At 40.2% G+C, this 20,506-nt stretch overlaps 1 protein-coding gene across 2 annotated transcripts in view; it reads left to right on the top strand.

The window, feature by feature from the left end:
* CDH18 (cadherin 18) overlaps positions 1-20,506 on the top strand; it is a 601,306-nt gene that overhangs the window by 51,138 nt on the left and 529,662 nt on the right. The gene's annotated exons all lie outside the window — the stretch shown is intronic.

Here is a 20,506-nt window from a genome sequence, read left to right on the forward strand (position 1 = left end):
GACACGGACCCGAACCCGGACATTTTCGTAAAAGTCCGGGTTCGGGTTCGGTGTTCGTCGCTTTCTTCGCGCTTTTGTGACGCTTTCTTGGCGCTTTTTGAAAGGCTGCAAAGCAGCCAATCAACAAGCGTCATACTACTTGCCCCAAGAGGCCATCACAGCCATGCCTACTATTGGCATGGCTGTGATTGGCCAGAGCACCATGTGACCCAGCCTCTATTTAAGCTGGAGTCACATAGCGCCGCCCGTCACTCTGCTCTGATTAGCGTAGGGAGAGGTTGCGGCTGCGACAGTAGGGCGAGATTAGGCAGATTAACTCCTCCAAAGGACTTGATTAACTGATCGATCTGCAGCTGTGGATCATTGAGCTGCTGATCCTCAATTGCTCACTGTTTTTAGGCTGCACAGACCGTTTGTCAGTCTCATTTTTCTGGGGTGATCGGCGGCCATTTTGTGTCTTGTGGTGCGCCAGCACAAGCTGCGACCAAGTGCATTTAACCCTCAATGGTGTGGTTGTTTTTTGGCTAAAGCCTACATCAGGGTGAAGCTGTCACACCAAGTGCATTTAACCAGCAATAGTCTGTTCATTTTTTGGCCATATACAAAATCAGGGGCAAGCTGCGCCTGTCACCAAGTGCATTTAACCCTCAATGGTGTGGTTGTTTTTTGGCTAAAGCCTACATCAGGGTGAAGCTGTCACACCAAGTGCATTTAACCAGCAATAGTCTGTTCATTTTTTGGCCATATACAAAATCAGGGGCAAGCTGCGCCTGTCACCAAGTGCATTTAACCCTCAATGGTGTGGTTGTTTTTTGGCTAAAGCCTACATCAGGGTGAAGCTGTCACACCAAGTGCATTTAACCAGCAATAGTCTGTTCATTTTTTGGCCATATACAAAATCAGGGGCAAGCTGCGCCTGTCACCAAGTGCATTTAACCCTCAATGGTGTGGTTGTTTTTTGGCTAAAGCCTACATCAGGGTGAAGCTGTCACACCAAGTGCATTTAACCAGCAATAGTCTGTTCATTTTTTGGCCATATCCCAGTCTAATTCTGTCACTAAATCCATACCGGTCACCCAGCGCCTAAATACTAGGCCTCAAATTTATATCCAGCTAAATCTGTCCCTAGTGCTGTAGCTGGGCGAGTTATTTAGTGTCCGTTCAAGCACATTTCTTGTTCTGGGTTGAAATACAATTCTCAATTTAGCAATTTCATAATTTAGTGGTTCCTGCTATATCAGAGCTCTTTGAAATCTATCCCAAAAAGGGTATATAATATTGAAGGTGCACATAGGGTCATTCAGAGTAACTTCACACACACCCGCTACTGTGTATTTCCAAGTCTAATTCTGTCACTAAATCCATACCGGTGACCCAGCGCCTAAATACTAGGCCTCAAATTTAATTCCCTCTAAATCTCTCGTTACCCACCGCTGTACTGTTGTTGCTGGGCAAGATATTTAGTGTCCGTCAAAGCACATTTTTTGTTCTGGGTTGAAGTACAATTCCCAATTTAGCAATTTCATAATTTAGTGGTTTCTGCTATATCAGAGCTATTTGAAATCTATCCCAAAAAGGGTATATAATATTGAAGGTGCACATAGGGTCATTCAGAATAACTTCACACACACCCGCTACTGTGTATTTCCAAGTCTAATTCTGTCACTAAACCCATACCTGTCACCCAGCGCCTAAATACTAGGCCTCAAATTTAAATCCCTCTAAATCTCTCGTTACCGTTGTCCTGTTGTAGCTGGGAAAGTTATTTAGTGCCCGTCAAAGCACATTTTTTGTTCTGGGTTGAAGTACAATTCCCAATTTAGCAATTTCATAATTTAGTGGTTCCTGCTATATCAGAGCTATTTGAAATCTATCCCAAAAAGGGTATATAATATTGAAGGTGCACATAGGGTCATTCAGAATAACTTCACACACACCCGCTACTGTGTATTTCCAAGTCTAATTCTGTCACTAAATCCATACCGGTGACCCAGCGCCTAAATACTAGGCCTCAAATTTAATTCCCTCTAAATCTCTCGTTACCCACCGGTGTACTGTTGTTGCTGGGCAAGATATTTAGTGTCCGTCAAAGCACATTTTTTGTTCTGGGTTGAAGTACAATTCCCAATTTAGCAATTTCATAATTTAGTGGTTTCTGCTATATCAGAGCTATTTGAAATCTATCCCTAAAAGGGTATATAATATTGAAGGTGCACATAGGGTCATTCAGAATAACTTCACACACACCCGCTACTGTGTATTTCCAAGTCTAATTCTGTCACTAAACCCATACCTGTCACCCAGCGCCTAAATACTAGGCCTCAAATTTAAATCCCTCTAAATCTCTCGTTACCGTTGTCCTGTTGTAGCTGGGAAAGTTATTTAGTGCCCGTCAAAGCACATTTTTTGTTCTGGGTTGAAGTACAATTCCCAATTTAGCAATTTCATAATTTAGTGGTTCCTGCTATATCAGAGCTATTTGAAATCTATCCCAAAAAGGGTATATAATATTGAAGGTGCACATTGGGTCATTCAGAATAACTTCACACACACGCTTCTGTGCATTTCCAAGTCTAATTCTGTCACTAAATCCATACCGGTGACCCAGCGCCTAAATACTAGGCCTCAAATTTAATTCCCTCTAAATCTCTCGTTACCCACCGCTGTACTGTTGTTGCTGGGCAAGATATTTAGTGTCCGTCAAAGCACATTTTTTGTTCTGGGTTGAAGTACAATTCCCAATTTAGCAATTTCATAATTTAGTGGTTTCTGCTATATCAGAGCTATTTGAAATCTATCCCAAAAAGGGTATATAATATTGAAGGTGCACATAGGGTCATTCAGAATAACTTCACACACACCCGCTACTGTGTATTTCCAAGTCTAATTCTGTCACTAAACCCATACCTGTCACCCAGCGCCTAAATACTAGGCCTCAAATTTAAATCCCTCTAAATCTCTCGTTACCGTTGTCCTGTTGTAGCTGGGAAAGTTATTTAGTGCCCGTCAAAGCACATTTTTTGTTCTGGGTTGAAGTACAATTCCCAATTTAGCAATTTCATAATTTAGTGGTTCCTGCTATATCAGAGCTATTTGAAATCTATCCCAAAAAGGGTATATAATATTGAAGGTGCACATAGGGTCATTCAGAATAACTTCACACACACCCGCTACTGTGTATTTCCAAGTCTAATTCTGTCACTAAATCCATACCGGTGACCCAGCGCCTAAATACTAGGCCTCAAATTTAATTCCCTCTAAATCTCTCGTTACCCACCGGTGTACTGTTGTTGCTGGGCAAGATATTTAGTGTCCGTCAAAGCACATTTTTTGTTCTGGGTTGAAGTACAATTCCCAATTTAGCAATTTCATAATTTAGTGGTTTCTGCTATATCAGAGCTATTTGAAATCTATCCCTAAAAGGGTATATAATATTGAAGGTGCACATAGGGTCATTCAGAATAACTTCACACACACCCGCTACTGTGTATTTCCAAGTCTAATTCTGTCACTAAACCCATACCTGTCACCCAGCGCCTAAATACTAGGCCTCAAATTTAAATCCCTCTAAATCTCTCGTTACCGTTGTCCTGTTGTAGCTGGGAAAGTTATTTAGTGCCCGTCAAAGCACATTTTTTGTTCTGGGTTGAAGTACAATTCCCAATTTAGCAATTTCATAATTTAGTGGTTCCTGCTATATCAGAGCTATTTGAAATCTATCCCAAAAAGGGTATATAATATTGAAGGTGCACATTGGGTCATTCAGAATAACTTCACACACACGCTTCTGTGCATTTCCAAGTCTAATTCTGTCACTAAATCCATACCGGTGACCCAGCGCCTAAATACTAGGCCTCAAATTTAATTCCCTCTAAATCTCTCGTTACCCACCGCTGTACTGTTGTTGCTGGGCAAGATATTTAGTGTCCGTCAAAGCACATTTTTTGTTCTGGGTTGAAGTACAATTCCCAATTTAGCAATTTCATAATTTAGTGGTTTCTGCTATATCAGAGCTATTTGAAATCTATCCCTAAAAGGGTATATAATATTGAAGGTGCACATTGGGTCATTCAGAATAACTTCACACACACACGCTTCTGTGCATTTCCAAGTCTAATTCTGTCACTAAATCCATACCGGTCACCCAGCGCCTAAATACTAGGCCTCAAACGCAGCCGCCTGTCTACAGCCAATGTGGACAAGCTGACGTTCATAAAAATGAACCAGGCATGGATCCCACAGGATCTGTCCGTCCCTTGTCCAGATTAGACATTAACTACCTCCCCTTAACCATATATTATTGGACTCCAGGGCACTTCCTCATTCAATCCTATTTTTATTTTCATTTTACCATTATATTGCGAGGCTACCCAAAGTTGAATGAACCTCTCCTCTGTCTGGGTGCCGGGGCCTAAATATATGCCAATGGACTGTTCCAATGTTGGGTGATGTGAAGCCTGATTCTCTGCTATGACATGCAGACTGATTCTCTGCTGACATGAAGCCAGATCCTCTGTTACGGGACCTCTCTCCTCTGCCTGTGTGCTGGGCCTAAATTTATGAAAATGGACTCTTACAGTGGTGGGTGACGTGAAGCCTGATTCTCTGCTATGATATGAAGACTGATTCTCTGCTGACATGAAGCCAGATTGTCTGTTACGGGACCTCTCTCCTCTGCCTGGGTGCTGGGCCTAAATATATGCCAATGGACTGTTGCAGTGGTGGCTGACGTGAAGCCTCATTCTCTGCTATGACATGCAGACTGATTCTCTGCTGACATGAAGCCAGATTGTCTGTTACGGGACCTCTCTCCTCTGCCTGGGTGCTGGGTAGTGTTGAGCGCGAATATTCGAAAAGCAAATTTTTTTCGCGAATATCGCAACTTCGCGATTTCGCGAATATTTCGAATATAGTGCTATATATTCGTAAAAACGAATATTCGTTTTTTGTTTTTTCCCCCCCCCACAAAATTACAGTACACATATAATTGATTGTTTCCCAAAGGTCCAACAGCTCAGATCTTACTCACATTGCCTAGAAAGTGATTGAGGCGCGAATCTTCGTAAGGCGATTTTATTAGCGCACATGCGAATATCGGCACGTCCCAGAACAGAGGCAAAGGGCTTTGCATTCATACATTAGTGAATTGAGTTGCGAATCTTCGTAAGGCGATTTTATTAGCGCACATGCGAATATCGGCACGTCCCAGAACAGAGGCAAAGGGCTTTGCATTCATACATTAGTGAATTGAGTTGCGAATCTTCGTAAGGCGATTTTATTAGCGCACATGCGAATATCTACACTTGTCCCAGAACAGAGGCAAAGGGCTTTGCATTCATACATTAGTGATTGAATTGAGCTGCGAATCTTCGTAAGGCGATTTTATTAACGCAAATGCAAATATCTACACTTGTCCCCAGAACAGAGAGGCAAAGGCCTGTGCATTCATATAGTATAGCACCATATTCGCGAATACGTAGAACTTCGTAAAATTCGATTTACGAATATTCGTATTTTTTATTTTACTTTCCACCTTACAGATTACATTGATCTGTACTCTGTCAACTACTGTCATCACCCCCCACTGTATCTCGATTGATTCCCAAAAGTCTCACATTCCCTAGAAAGTGATTGAGTTGCGAATCTTCGTAAGGCGATTTTATTAGCGCACATGCGAATATCTACACTTGTCCCAGAACAGAGGCAAAGGGCTTTGCATTCATACATTAGTGATTGAATTGAGCTGCGAATCTTCGTAAGGCGATTTTATTAACGCAAATGCAAATATCTACACTTGTCCCCAGAACAGAGAGGCAAAGGCCTGTGCATTCATATAGTATAGCACCATATTCGCGAATACGTAGAACTTCGTAAAATTTGATTAACGAAAATTCGTATTTTTTATTTTACTTTCCACCTTACAGATTACATTGATCTGTACTCTGTCAACTACTGTCATCACCCCCCACTGTATCTCGATTGATTCCCAAAAGTCTCACATTCCCTAGAAAGTGATTGAGGTGCGAATCTTCGTAAGGCGATTTTATTAGCGCACATGCGAATATCTACACTTGTCCCAGAACAGAGGCAAAGGGCATTGCATTCATACATTAGTGATTGAATTGAGTTGCGAATCTTCGTAAGGCGATTTCATTAGCGCACATGTGAATTTTGCATAGCATATGTATTATGCAATGCGAAAATTCGAATTATCGCATATGCGAAATAATAACGAATTTGAATAATCGCGAATATTTTACGAATATTCTTTCGAATATTCACAAAATTTCGCGAATTCGAATATGGGACATGCCGCTCAACACTAGTGCTGGGCCTAAATTTATGACAATGGACTGTTGCAGTGGTGGGTGACGTGAAGCCTGATTCTCTGCTATGACATGCAGACTGATTCTCTGCTGACATGAAGACAGATTCTCTGTTACGGGACCTCCCTCCTCTGCCTGGGTGCTGGGCCTAAATATATGCCAATGGACTGTTGCAGTGGTGGCTGACGTGAAGCCTCATTCTCTGCTATGACATGCAGACTAATTCTCTGCTGACATGAAGACAGATTCTCTGTTACGGGACCTCTCTCCTCTGCCTGGGTGCCGGGGCCTAAATATCTGAGAATGGACTGTTCCAGTGGTGGGTGACGGGAAGCCAGATTCTCTGCTATGGAACCTCTCTCCAATTGATTTTGGTTAATTTTTATTTATTTAATTTTTATTTTAATTCATTTCCCTATCCACATTTGTTTGCAGGGGATTTACCTACATGTTGCTGCCTTTTGCAGCCCTCTAGCTCTTTCCTGGGCTGTTTTACATCCTTTTTAGTGCCGAAAAGTTCGGGTCCCCATTGACTTCAATGGGGTTCGGGTTCGGGACGAAGTTCGGATCGGGTTCGGATCCCGAACCCGAACATTTCCGGGATGTTCGGCCGAACTTCTCGAACCCGAACATCCAGGTGTTCGCTCAACTCTAGTCTTTATTTATCTTCATGTTCTACAATGTTAGCTCACTTTCAATGAATCTGCATTTGAATCTTACGTTTTGCTTCATGTGGAATTTGTCTTCGAGCTTCTCTAATGGTCTGATGCAAACAAGGCCGTGTCTCAGGCGTACTCCCAGCTGATAAATGCTCATTACAGCAACATTTCTATCAAACTGATAAGAATATGGCTTAAAAGGAGTCTGCCACTACATTTTTTAATCCATTAAGGCTGGGTTCACATCTGCACTGTGAATTCTGTACTGTAATTTGGTCACTGTATGCTACAGTATCCTCCTGTATTTCTACATGAATTCAAGTTGATCCAACTGCCCTGACAAATTGGTATATAACATGTTACTGTAGCTCTTTTTTTCAATTTGATAAACATTTTTGCAATGACAGCAATAGCCAATAATGTCAGAGTAAAAGTGACATATACAGGGAGTGCAGAATTATTAGGCAAATGAGTATTTTGACCACATCATCCTCTTTATGCATGTTGTCTTACTCCAAGCTGTATAGGCTCGAAAGCCTACTACCAATTAAGCATATTAGGTGATGTGCATCTCTGTAATGAGAAGGGGTGTGGTCTAATGACATCAACACCCTATATCAGGTGTTCATAATTATTAGGCAACTTCCTTTCCTTTGGCAAAATGGGTCAAAAGAAGGACTTGACAGGCTCAGAAAAGTCAAAAATAGTGAGATATCTTGCAGAGGGATGCAGCACTCTTAAAATTGCAAAGCTTCTGAAGCGTGATCATCGAACAATCAAGCGTTTCATTCAAAATAGTCAACAGGGTCGCAAGAAGCGTGTGGAAAAACAAAGGCGCAAAATAACTGTCCATGAACTGAGAAAAGTCAAGCGTGCAGCTGCCAAGATGCCACTTGCCACAAGTTTGGCCATATTTCAGAGCTGCAACATCACTGGAGTGCCCAAAAGCACAAGGTGTGCAATACTCAGAGACATGGCCAAGGTAAGAAAGGCTGAAAGACGACCACCACTGAACAAGACACACAAGCTGAAACATCAAGACTGGGCCAAGAAATATCTCAAGACTGATTTTTCTAAGGTTTTATGGACTGATGAAATGAGAGTGAGTCTTGATGGGCCAGATGGATGGGCCCGTGGCTGGATTGGTAAAGGGCAGAGAGCTCCAGTCCGACTCAGACGCCAGCAAGGTGGAGGTGGAGTACTGGTTTGGGCTGGTATCATCAAAGATGAGCTTGTGGGGCCTTTTCGGGTTGAGGATGGAGTCAAGCTCAACTCCCAGTCCTACTGCCAGTTTCTGGAAGACACCTTCTTCAAGCAGTGGTACAGGAAGAAGTCTGCATCCTTCAAGAAAAACATGATTTTCATGCAGGACAATGCTCCATCACACGCGTCCAAGTACTCCACAGCGTGGCTGGCAAGAAAGGGTATAAAAGAAGAAAAATGAATGACATGGCCTCCTTGTTCACCTGATCTGAACCCCATTGAGAACCTGTGGTCCATCATCAAATGTGAGATTTACAAGTAGGGAAAACAGTACACCTCTCTGAACAGTGTCTGGGAGGCTGTGGTTGCTGCTGCACGCAATGTTGATGGTGAACAGATCAAAACACTGACAGAATACATGGATGGCAGGCTTTTGAGTGTCCTTGCAAAGAAAGGTGGCTATATTGGTCACTGATTTGTTTTTGTTTTGTTTTTGAATGTCAGAAATGTATATTTGTGAATGTTGAGATGTTATATTGGTTTCACTGGTAAAAATAAATAATTGAAATGGGTATATATTTGTTTTTTGTTAAGTTGCCTAATAATTATGCACAGTAATAGTCACCTGCACACACAGATATCCCCCTAAAATAGCTAAAACTAAAACCAAACTAAAAACTACTTCCAAAAATATTCAGCTTTGATATTAATGAGTTTTTTGGGTTCATTGAGAACATGGTTGTTGTTCAATAATAAAATTAATCCTCAAAAATACAACTTGCCTAATAATTCTGCACTCCCTGTATAGCTATGGGTAAAAGTATGTTTGATGTTGTTAACACAGATCATATTTAAAAACGCGTTGCTGTGCCGCATGTCTTATACTTTTTTATTTTGCAAAGCTTACAAAAATTATCCTTTATTAGAGGCAGATGTTTTTTAAACACACACAATGTTATAGGAAGAAGGTAGAGGCAGTTTGGGAACAAGGGACCAATCAGATTCCTTTCATTTTTCAAAGGAGCTGTCCAAAATGAAAGGTGGGATCTGATTGGTTGATATGGGCAACTAAACCAGTTCTACTTTACACCAGTTTGATGAATGACCCCTGTGTATACACACATGTTAGTACCAGAAGAAACTTTGATCCGGTGGGCCATGAAAGACAAGCACTTTCCCTGACGATAAGATCGGCACTCGTATCCACTAAAACAGATCTGGCTCTGCCAGTTTTATGGGATGTTTTGACCATAAATGGCCTCTACTCTTTACTGCTGCCCCTGCCACTACCCTCTACGTCATCCTGCTGTGACTAAGAGGAGGAGTGAGCCATCATCTTCACAATCTCATCCTCCTTGTCCTTAATTATAATGTTGCCCCTTTCATAAGCCAGGGAAAACTGTAGCCTACTAGTGTTAAGCACGAATATTCAAATAGCAAATTTTTATCGCAAACATTGCCACTTCAAGAATTTGCGAATATTCTGAATATAGTGCTATGTATTCATTATATGGAATGTTCGCTATTTTTTTCCATCTGAACACATGATTCCTCTCTGCTTCTTACTTGTGGGCCAGTGAGAAGGAAGCAATGTCAAGTTCACAACAATCTTTAGTGCACTAATCAGTAATCTGTAGTCAGACCTGCTAAAATGTGAAGTTGCACGTAGTGCGAAAAAATATTCTAATCACTGGCGATTAGCGCAATTGCGAATATATTGAAGCACTTGACTCTATCTGCACATAAAGCTATTCTAATGTTCTGCCGTGCCAAACATTTTCTCCAGTCTCAGGAAACTTATACCAGTTTGGAAAATGTAGCCAATGTAACCCACGACTGTATTTCGCATTACAAATTTGCATAACGCGATTTTTACATTGCCGATTTATTGCATTCAATAAAATAATCTCAAATATATCCCCTGCCTTTCATCACTATAGCCTACTACTACTACTACTACTACTACTACTACTACTTGATGGAAGGCTGGTACTGCTACCCACATGCTGATTCTGGGAGCATGAGTCATGTTTTTCATTTTACAATCTTCCATTTGCCAGACATTTTATAATGAGGCCTATGAATGAAAAGTCATGGATTTGGTACACACAGATTATTGAATGGAACTAGCAAAATTGCATGTGTTTTTTTTTCCTGTAATTTAAACACAGAAGTGCAATAAAATTTGCAGAATCCCTCCTTTTCCACAGACACATTGTACACTGGTATTGAGAATTTACAGTAATATGGTAGTCACATGCTTAAAGGGAATCTGTCACATGGTTTTAGCATATTCAAGTGTTGCTACTGCCAAGTACAATAAAATACCTTATTTCTTGCTGTAGTATTCATTTTTTGTTTCATGGTTTCATTAGCGATAAAATCCACTTTTTCTGTTATGCAAATGAGTGTCCAAAGTGCCCAGAGGGGCGTTATTATCCTAATCTGGAGCCCAGTAACTCCCGTACAGTACCCAGCCCGCCTTCCTTTAGAGCCCAAGCATGCCTCTTCCAGCATAAGTAACTGCCCATACCCGAATTCTTTGTCGCCGATGCCCCCCCGCTATGTCATTGTTTGTATGTAACTACGCTCACAGATTCCTTGCGTCCGCTCGGTGAAATCTCACGCAGGTGCATTACCGCGGACTGCCTGCGTCATTTGCATAACAGAAACAGTGGATTTTATCGATAATGAAACCATGAAACAAAAAATGAAGACTACAGCAAGAAATAAGGTATTTTATTGTACATGGCAGTAGCAACACTTTAATATGCTCAACCCATGTAACAGATTCCCTTTAAACAACGCACTGTGAAGCAGTAATACCAACCCTTCACTAAAACACGTGTTTGACAATGCAATTTTTTTGCAGTGATGCCAGACATCTTTTGAACTAGACGCTGAGATGCCAGTTTGCCTTCATTAACACTGTTCTAAATTGCTTTACTGCTGAGAAATGCATATGCTGCAGCTCAATGTCAGACTGGAGAATCTAGGGCCCATCAGTAAAATTGATTCTGGAGGCCCAATGTAAAGCTACATGCAGATATTACTACAAGATTATTGATTGTGGGGCCCCTGCAGTAACTTCAAGAGGTAGGGAACCTGGGAGAAGAGGATACAGACTATTCTGACTATGCACTTAGAAGACATCTCCACCACCAATGCATCCATAATAATAAAAAATAAAATAAAAAAATGGGCAGTTTGTTAAATAATCTACTCAGTGTTTTATATGAACGAATAGGCTGGTTGAGATGCTGTAAGCTGCCTATGTATATATATAGTGCAGTCCGTCTACTGTGCCATGCGCCACTTGTGCAGAGGGTGGGGGACTAGGGGCGCACCTTGCTCTGGGCCCTCCGGTGGATTCACCTGTGGGTCAGTGTAAGCCTACTGCTATCCCTATATACCCCTTTATGTTGCAGCAATGCCCATGTTCAGTAATGCGGCTATGGTATTATGATTGTCATATGATTATATTTATTGCAGTATTGAACACCTTTTAAAAAGAATAACACATATTCACTAAAACCTGGGTGTGACTGCATATTTTTGCAGTGATGCCAGATATCTTTTGAATTAGACGCTGCAATGCTGTTTTCCTCATTAACATTGTTTTAGTTTGCATTACTAATATGAAATGCATATGCTACCGAACCTTATCACCCCTTATCTTGAAGCAATGTACATGTTTAATAACATGACTATGATAATGGCTTTATGATTGCCTTATGATTATAACTTTTATTGCAGTACAATTATACTGCAATACATTTTTCTTTTAATATTAGCAGACGTTAACTAAAACCTGAGTGTGACTGCAATTTTTTTTTAACAAGATGCTATGATCCAGTTACCTTCAATAACATAGTTATAATTTGCATTACTGATGTGAACTTCATATTGGATGTTGTACCCTATCCACCAATTATCCGACAGAATTATACATGTCCAGTAACATGGCTATAACACACTGAAATGCTGAATTACAAACAATAAATAGAAAGTGGTTTCTAGAGAAAACAAAAGGGGGCAAATCCTCAGTGCTTGCAAGAATGGTATTTAGTTTTCTGTTTTTGCAGGAATCTGTAAGGTAGAGGTAGTTACTAAAAGCTGAGCTTACAGTAGCCTGCCAGCAAATTCACCTGATCGTGACCAGGTCTTACTTCTTTTCCCTGATTACATTCCATAATATACCCCAAATTCCCAAATACATTTCCTATTCTCTCCCTTTAATCCTCCTATACTGTCCCTATCAAAATGTAATGGATTGCTGGTTGGCAGACAGAGCCACAACACAGGATCTTTCCAGGTCACAAGTACAATACAGAATGACATTCTGCTCATTCTGCACAGGCTCCTCCCTGCCCACTGCCCCTCTGATTGGCTGAACCAGGCGGTATGTCAGGCCAATCAGGCAAAGCATCCCCCCTCTACTTCCTACCAGTGTCATGCCTTCTTCTTCCTCCCTCATAGTTTTGCCCGCCAATATGGATAATAAAAAGGTGCAGTGCACTGTTTTACACAATTAGTCTGAAACATATCAAAATATTTGCATTTTTTGTGAGAAGGTTTTTGTGAGATTTGTAACAAAGCAAATGTGTTTAGAATCAGTTCGCTCATCCTTTCTATAAATGAATTTAGTGCAAAAATAAAATATTATAGCATATTTATAAAATTGGCCTGCCTAAACATACCACAGCAGTATTTTATTACAGCCTGAATTGACAGGAATTGTTGCCTTTTCCAAGCATCAAAGGCTTCAAAGGCATCCTTTGGAGCCACATGTATTCAGCCTGTCATACAGGCCCCTGTTATGTGACAGCTTCTTCATATAAGATGACATATGATTATTTCTAAGGCACAAATAAACACTTAGTGGACTGTCATTTATTTGACAACAGCTAAAGGAAATCTGTTTTCACCCTACTACTACAGAAATAAAGGTTGTACTTTGTGGATTGCTATCACAATTAAAGAAAAAATAACTTTCTCAGACAGAGCAAGTAATGAGGCGACATGCTTAATTTGCATTTCTTAGTTCTCTCTTGCTGACAAGTATTTATCTGTGCAGGCATACTAAGGATCAGAGAAACAGGATTATTGTTTATACCACAGATAAACCCATATGATTATTAAATTCAATTACAATTGTAGATATATCTTAACATTTATTTCATTTATTCATTTATTTAAAGGGGACAGTCCATTCCTTTACTATTGCTGGCCTATCCTAAGTATAGGCAATCAATATCTGATCGACATGGGCCCAAAACCCACTGCGATCAGCAGTTTCAGAGTAGCTCCTGTGTCTAAAGTCAGCATCAGAAGTACAGAGCTCTATTCATTGTGTAATGGACAGGATTGATTACTGGAGCGCTGTTTTCAATAAAGTGAATGGAACTACTCTGAAACAGCATTTAAAACACGGGTGTAGGGTGTCAGATCCCCACAATCAGATACTGATGGCCTATCCTTATGATAGGCCATCAATAATAAAACAGTTGAAACCCCTTTAAAATAACTGTAAAAATATTCATCCTCAAATATACTTGTTTGCATTCACTTGCGTTCTCAAGAAATGATTACTATCGTTGCCTTACAGCACTGGGAGTTCTTGGCTTAAATCCAACCAAAGGCAACATCTGAATGGATTTTCTCTTGTGTTTTCAAGTGGGTAGTTAAGTTCCCCCCCACACTAAAATGTAGGGATTTGCTCTGCTAGGCAGGGTAAGAGGACGCAATACAGAGGAAAGACCACGGTTGAAAAAAAGAAAGTCCAGTGTTTAGTCGCACAGAAAAAGCAGAAAACAAAAACAATGCTTTACAGGGTCTTGGTGTTAGTTCACACAGCAAGAGTTCCCAAAATAACATAAATCACATGGCAGACCACAGCAGGCGGCTCTCATGCAGCTCTCAGCCTTGCAGTATGGCGGATCTCCTCAGCTCCCAAAAACACAGAGCTTCCAAATCTCCACTATCACTTGGATCATACCACACCCAGCTGAGCTGCTGGCTGGGTTTTTAAACCCCAGCCAAAAACCTGGTCTGGACGTGGGGAACAGCCACCCACCCTGCTCTTTGGCTGCTCCCAATAAGAACCGACCCAGATTGGCTTTACAGCCACACTTAGTAAAACAGTGCCAGTGAGCACTAGCACAAATTACCTGTTCTTATCTTATCTTAAGGTCAGGAACCTTGGTGACACGTACCTTCCGTCACCAAGGTCAATGACGGACCCTTGCGCCTTCCTAATATATATATATATATATATATATATATATACAGTTCAGACCAAAAGTTTGGACACACCTTCTCATTCAAAGAGTTTTCTTTATTTTCATGACTATGAATATTGTAGATTCACACTGAAGGCATCAAAACTATGAATTAACACATGTGGAATTATATACATAACAAAAAAGTGTGAAACAACTGAAAATATGTCATATTCTAGGTTCTTCAAAGTAGCCACCTTTTGCTTTGATTACTGCTTTGCACACTGTTGGCATTCTCTTGATGAGCTTCAAGAGGTAGTTACCTGAAATGGTTTTCACTTCACAGGTGTGCCCTGTCAGGTTTAATAAGTGGGATTTCTTGCCTTATAAATGGGGTTGGGACCATCAGTTGCGTTGTGGAGAAGTCAGGTGGATACACAGCTGATAGTCCTACTGAATAGACTGTTAGAATTTTTTAATATGGCAAGAAAAAAGCAGCTAAGTAAAGAAAAACGAGTGGCCATCATTACTTTAAGAAATGAAGGTCAGTCAGTCCGAAAAATTTGGAAAACTTTGAAAGTGTCCCTAAGTGCAGTCACAAAAACCATCAAGTGCTATAAAGAAACTGGCTCACATGCGGACCGCCCCAGGAAAGGAAGACCAAGAGTCACCTCTGCTGCGGAGGATAAGTTCATCCGAGTCATCAGCCTCAGAAATCGCAGGTTAACTGCTGCTCAGATTAGAGACCAGGTCAATGCCACAAAGAGTTCTAGCAGAAGACACATCTCTAGAACAACTGTTAAGAGGAGACTGTGTGAATCTGGCCTTCATGGTAGAATATCTGCTAGGAAACCACTGCTAAGGACAGGCAACAAGCAGAAGAGACTTGTTTGGGCTAAAGAACACAAGGAATGGACATTAGACCAGTGGAAATCTGTGCTTTGGTCTGATGAGTCCAAATTTAAGATCTTTGGTTCCAACCACCGTGTCTTTGTGCGACGCAGAAAAGGTGAACGGATGGACTCTACATGCCTAGTTCCCACCGTGAAGCATGGAGGAGGAGGTGTGATGGTGTGGGGGTGCTTTGCTGGGGACACTGTTGGCGATTTATTCAAAATTGAAGGCATACTGAACCAGCATGGCTACCACAGCATCTTGCAGCGGCATGCTATTCCATCCGGTTTGCGTTTAGTTGGACCATAATTTATTTTTCAACAGGACAATGACCCCAAACACACCTCCAGGTCGTGTAAGGGCTATTTGACCATGAAGGAGAGTGATGAGGTGCTGTGCCAGATGACCTGGCCTCCACAGTCACCGGACCTGAACCCAATCGAGATGGTTTGGGGTGAGCTGGACCGCAGAGGGAAGGCAAAGGGCCAACAAGTGCTAAGCATCTCTGGGAACTCCTTCAAGACTGTTGGAAGACCATTTCAGGTGACTACCTCTTGAAGCTCATCAAGAGAATGCCAAGAGTGTGCAAAGCAGTAATCAAAGCAAAAGGTGGCTACTTTGAAGAACCTAGAATATGACATATTTTCAGTTGTTTCACACTTTCTTGTTATGTATATAATTCCGCATGTGTTAATTCATAGTTTTGATGCCTTCAGTGTGAATCTACAATTTTCATAGTCATGAAAATAAAGAAAACTCTTTGAATGAGAAGGTGTGTCCAAACTTTTGGTCTGTACTGTATATATAATGAAAAGATGGCAGCACCTGGAAAGTAAAACAAAAAAATGAAAAAAAGTGGGTGCACAGCCCAAACGGGATACAGCTTACCCAATATAAAAAAAAATCCAAAAAGCAAACAGCACTCCAAGGTAAAGGTGAAAAAATATGCAAGACTTTATTCACCCATGTGACAAGGCAACGTTTCAGCTCAGTATGAGCCTTTCTCTAGCGAAAAGGCAGTATGAGCCTTTCTTTGCTCGAGAAAGGCTCATGCTGAGCTGAAACATTGCCTTGTCACATGGGTGGATAAAGTCTTGCATATTTTTTTCACCTTTACCTTGGAGTGCTGCCTGCTTTTTGGATTATATAAATATATATATATATATATATATATATATATATATATATATATATTAATGTTAAAATTTAGACCCAATTGAGACAGGTACCAATGTGAAAGATGATCATCTATCTAGAGGTCTGGTGGAACATGTTGCTTATTTTCTAAATGAATTAAATAAATAAAGCCCCACTTAAAGAAAACTTGTTACCACAAAATACAGTGCAATATACAAGTAACATCTAATAGAGCTGAGCAGACTGATAAAGTTCTGTAGTAAAATACTGAGTGATACATGTAACGTAAATATTAGCAAATTTCTTCATTTTTTTTTTTTCTGAAATCATTTACAGAAAAAAAATGTCCTACAAGGAGAACAAACACTCCACTGGAATTGAGGAATGCATCACATTTCTTTTCTTTTCTTTTTTTTTTTTTTGGCAAAAAAAAATACCAAATTTAAGAAAAGATAAAAAGAGAGAACAGTTATTACCATACAAAAATTAATCATCAACATTATTACTTTTCTTCTTTTCCCCCCATTTAAACCTTAACCCCTATCCTCCCTCCCCATTGTGATGCGGCTCCTATCCCCTCCATCAAAAAGATGGAGAAGGGATACCAATCAGGGTTGAGGCAGGAAAAGTTAGGACTTACAACTAATGGAATATTTTCATATCTCTTGATCTTGTTAATCAAATTTAACCATGTAGGTACACTAGGTATATTTTGTGAAAACCAGACCCTTGTAATCAAGAGTCTGGCCAAAAACATTAATTTAATTAACAAGGTCTTTTTATACTTATGACAATTAACCTGGGAAAGATAGCTAAATATCCATCATTGTTTCGTAGATGGAATCATTACTTTTAGGGTTGAGTGAACCCAGACTTTTTCACTGAAGTTCGGGTTCGGTGTTTGGATGATTTCATTATTTTCTGTTATAACATGGTTGTAACGGAAAATAATAGCATTCTTAAGACAGAATGCTAAATAAAATGTCCACGGAGGGGTTAAAATTATAATTTTTTTTAAATCACCTCATCCACTTGATTGCGCAGCCTTGTTCGCGCAGGTCTTCTTTCTTCAGGACCTGTGAAAGGACCTGTGATGACATCACCACGCTTACCATGTGGCGAGCGCAGTGACGTCATCTCAGGTCCTTTCGCAGGTCCTGAAGAAAGAAGATCTGCACGATGAAGGCTGCGTGATCAAGTGGATGAGTTGAGTTTTTTTTAATTATTTTTAACCCCTCCATGGTCATTTTATTTAGCATTCTGCCTTAAGAATGTTATTATTTTCTGTTATAACTGTTATAATGGAAAATAATCAAGTGAAGTTTGCGTCCCCATTGACTTTAATGGGGTCCTGGTTCCGGGTCAAGTTTGGGTCCTGAACCCGAACTTTGACCTGAAGTTCGGCCGAATCCGTATACCCAAACTTCCACGGGTTCGCTCATCCCTAGTTACTTTCAATTTTTGGGTAATGTAGTTAATAATTGCCCTCCAATATTCTGTTAATTCTCTACAGGACCAGAACATATTTAAATAATCAGCTGCAGGTGAATCACACCATGGACAGTGTAGAAGTGTTTCTCAAACAACATTTGTAAAGCCATGTTGGTGTGACATATATTCTATGTAAAATATTGAATTAAACCATCACATGATTAGAATTATGAGACACTAATCTTAAATTAGATAATATATTTCCCCCCTCACCTAAATGAATCATTGAACAATCCACTCCCCAAGCCCTTTGTCAGGGGGAGCATAAATCCTTAAATAGTGCTTCCAGTAACAATTTGTACAATTGGGAAATCTTGACCTTCTGCCCCGTGATTTTCCATCATATCATTCAAGGGTATAAAATTATCTACCTCAAGCTAAATTTTTGCCTGTAGACTAAAAAGTGCCGAACATTATTGAAAATACCTAAACCAAGATAAATTAACAATTTGTTCCCCTTGTACAAGTTCCAAAAATGGGAGTATCACTCCATTTCTCCCCACCTATGAAAAATAAAATATAATTTGTTTGCCAATATTTTTCCCCCTCTAAATTGTCTAGTTCCTGTAGATGATCATTGTTCCAGAAGGGCGTACAATAAAGATATCTTCTTATTCCAAACTATCCTTTAATGGTGCCCCACGCTTTAGTAAGTAGCTTCCTAAACTCTTTATGGTCCTGTTGGGTACTGGATAATCGTCCAGACTCCAATAGCGTGAACATATTATCATATAAAGAACTCCTAACCAAGGTCTGATAGAGTAAACTTTTATCCCATTGGCAAAAAAAACATAGCTGTGCGGCTATAAAATAGCCTTTAAAGTATGGAAGATTCAGCCCTCCCTGTTCTATCGGTTTATAAAGGTACTCCAACTTTTTTAACCTTACCCGCTTTCTTCCCCAAAGTAAGTCATTAGTAATTCTTTCAATTAGTTTAAAAAATGTGTCATCAATCCATATTGGAGAGTTCCTAAGGACATTGAGAGTTGAGTTAATATCACCATCTTTACTAGGGATATTCTATCGGCTCTAGATAATGGAAGTTGAAGCCTTACCGTAACTTTTGACCTCAATTTATTAATCAATGGGATCAAATTAAGCTGTAAAAAATCTTCAATCTTGGGGGATATCATCATACCCAAATATCCAAAGGAATCAGAGATTTTTAACATACTCAAAGGCCCATCAATGGAATATTCAGGTCTATCTAGTGGCCTAAGAGTTGTCTTTGACCAATTAATATCAAGGCCTGAGACTGCACCAAAGAAATTAACTATTCAAATAAGTTCTGGATGTACAGTATTAGTGTGGTTTATAAAAAACAGGACATCATCTTCATATAAGGAGATACGGTACTCTACTCATAATATCCAAAACCGTTCAATCCTAGAGTCTTGCCTAAACCTAGCAGCAAGAGGCTTGATATAAAGATACCATTTTAATGGATAGAGTGGACATCCCTGTCGAGTACCTCTACTCAAGGGAACTCCTTGTCAGACTCCCATTAATACTCAATCTAGCCGTAGGAGACTCATATAGAAGTTTAATCATATTTATGAATCTAATACCAAATCCCATTTTCCCTAAAGCCTTCCAGAGGAATTCCCACTCTACCCTGTAAAACGCCTTAGAGGCATCTATAGACAGGATGGAGCAAGACACCCCCAGAAGACTGTATATTTGCATACAATCAATGCAAATTATAATGAGTGACTTTATTGGGAATAAACCCATTCTGATCAGGATGTATAATTGATTAAATAACCTTAGATAACCTTGTAGTCAGAATCCTTGAGGAAAGCTTCATGTCTGTATTCAAAAGGGAAATTGGCCTATATGACCTCATATCTAAGAGGTCCCTAACCTTTTTCAATATTAATATTATTACAGCCTCTGTCATTGATTCTGGAAACCTACCCTCCACCAATGATCCAGTGAACACCTCCAAGAGCCGAGGAAAGATCACCTCCCTATATTTACGATAGAATTCATATGGGAATCCATCGGACCCAGGGGAGCAGAATCCAGAACATGCCTTTAAAGCTGCCTCTAGCTCCTTTAGGGAAAGATCTGCATTGAGGGATTCTCTTTGGATATCTGTAAGAACTTGGAGAGAGATAGAATCCAAGTATGAATCCATCTCTTCATCAAAAATGACCTTACCTGAATTACTTTGACATTAACGTTTTTGTTTTCCGGTATTGAGTACAGTCACAGGAGCTCAATACCGGAAAAATTATCAGTTTTATCCTAATGCATTCTGAATGGAGAGCATTCAAGCATCAGGATGCATCAGTTCAGTCCCTCTTGCGTTTTTTGGACGGAGAACATACTGCACCATGCTGCAGTTTTCTCTTCGGCCAAAAATTCTGATCACTTGCCGTAATTCCGGATCCGGCATTAATTTACATTGAAGTGTATTAGTGCCGGATCTGGCATTAAGTGTTCCGGCAAAACGGATCTGGCTTTCCGGTCTGCACATGCTCAGACCTTTAAAAATGCAAAAAAATAATAATACCAGATCCGTTTTCCCGGATGACTTGGGAGAGACGGATTCGTTATTTCAATGCATTTG

Source organism: Bufo gargarizans, chromosome 5 (assembly GCF_014858855.1).
Source record: "Bufo gargarizans isolate SCDJY-AF-19 chromosome 5, ASM1485885v1, whole genome shotgun sequence".
Classification (NCBI taxonomy): domain Eukaryota; kingdom Metazoa; phylum Chordata; class Amphibia; order Anura; family Bufonidae; genus Bufo; species Bufo gargarizans.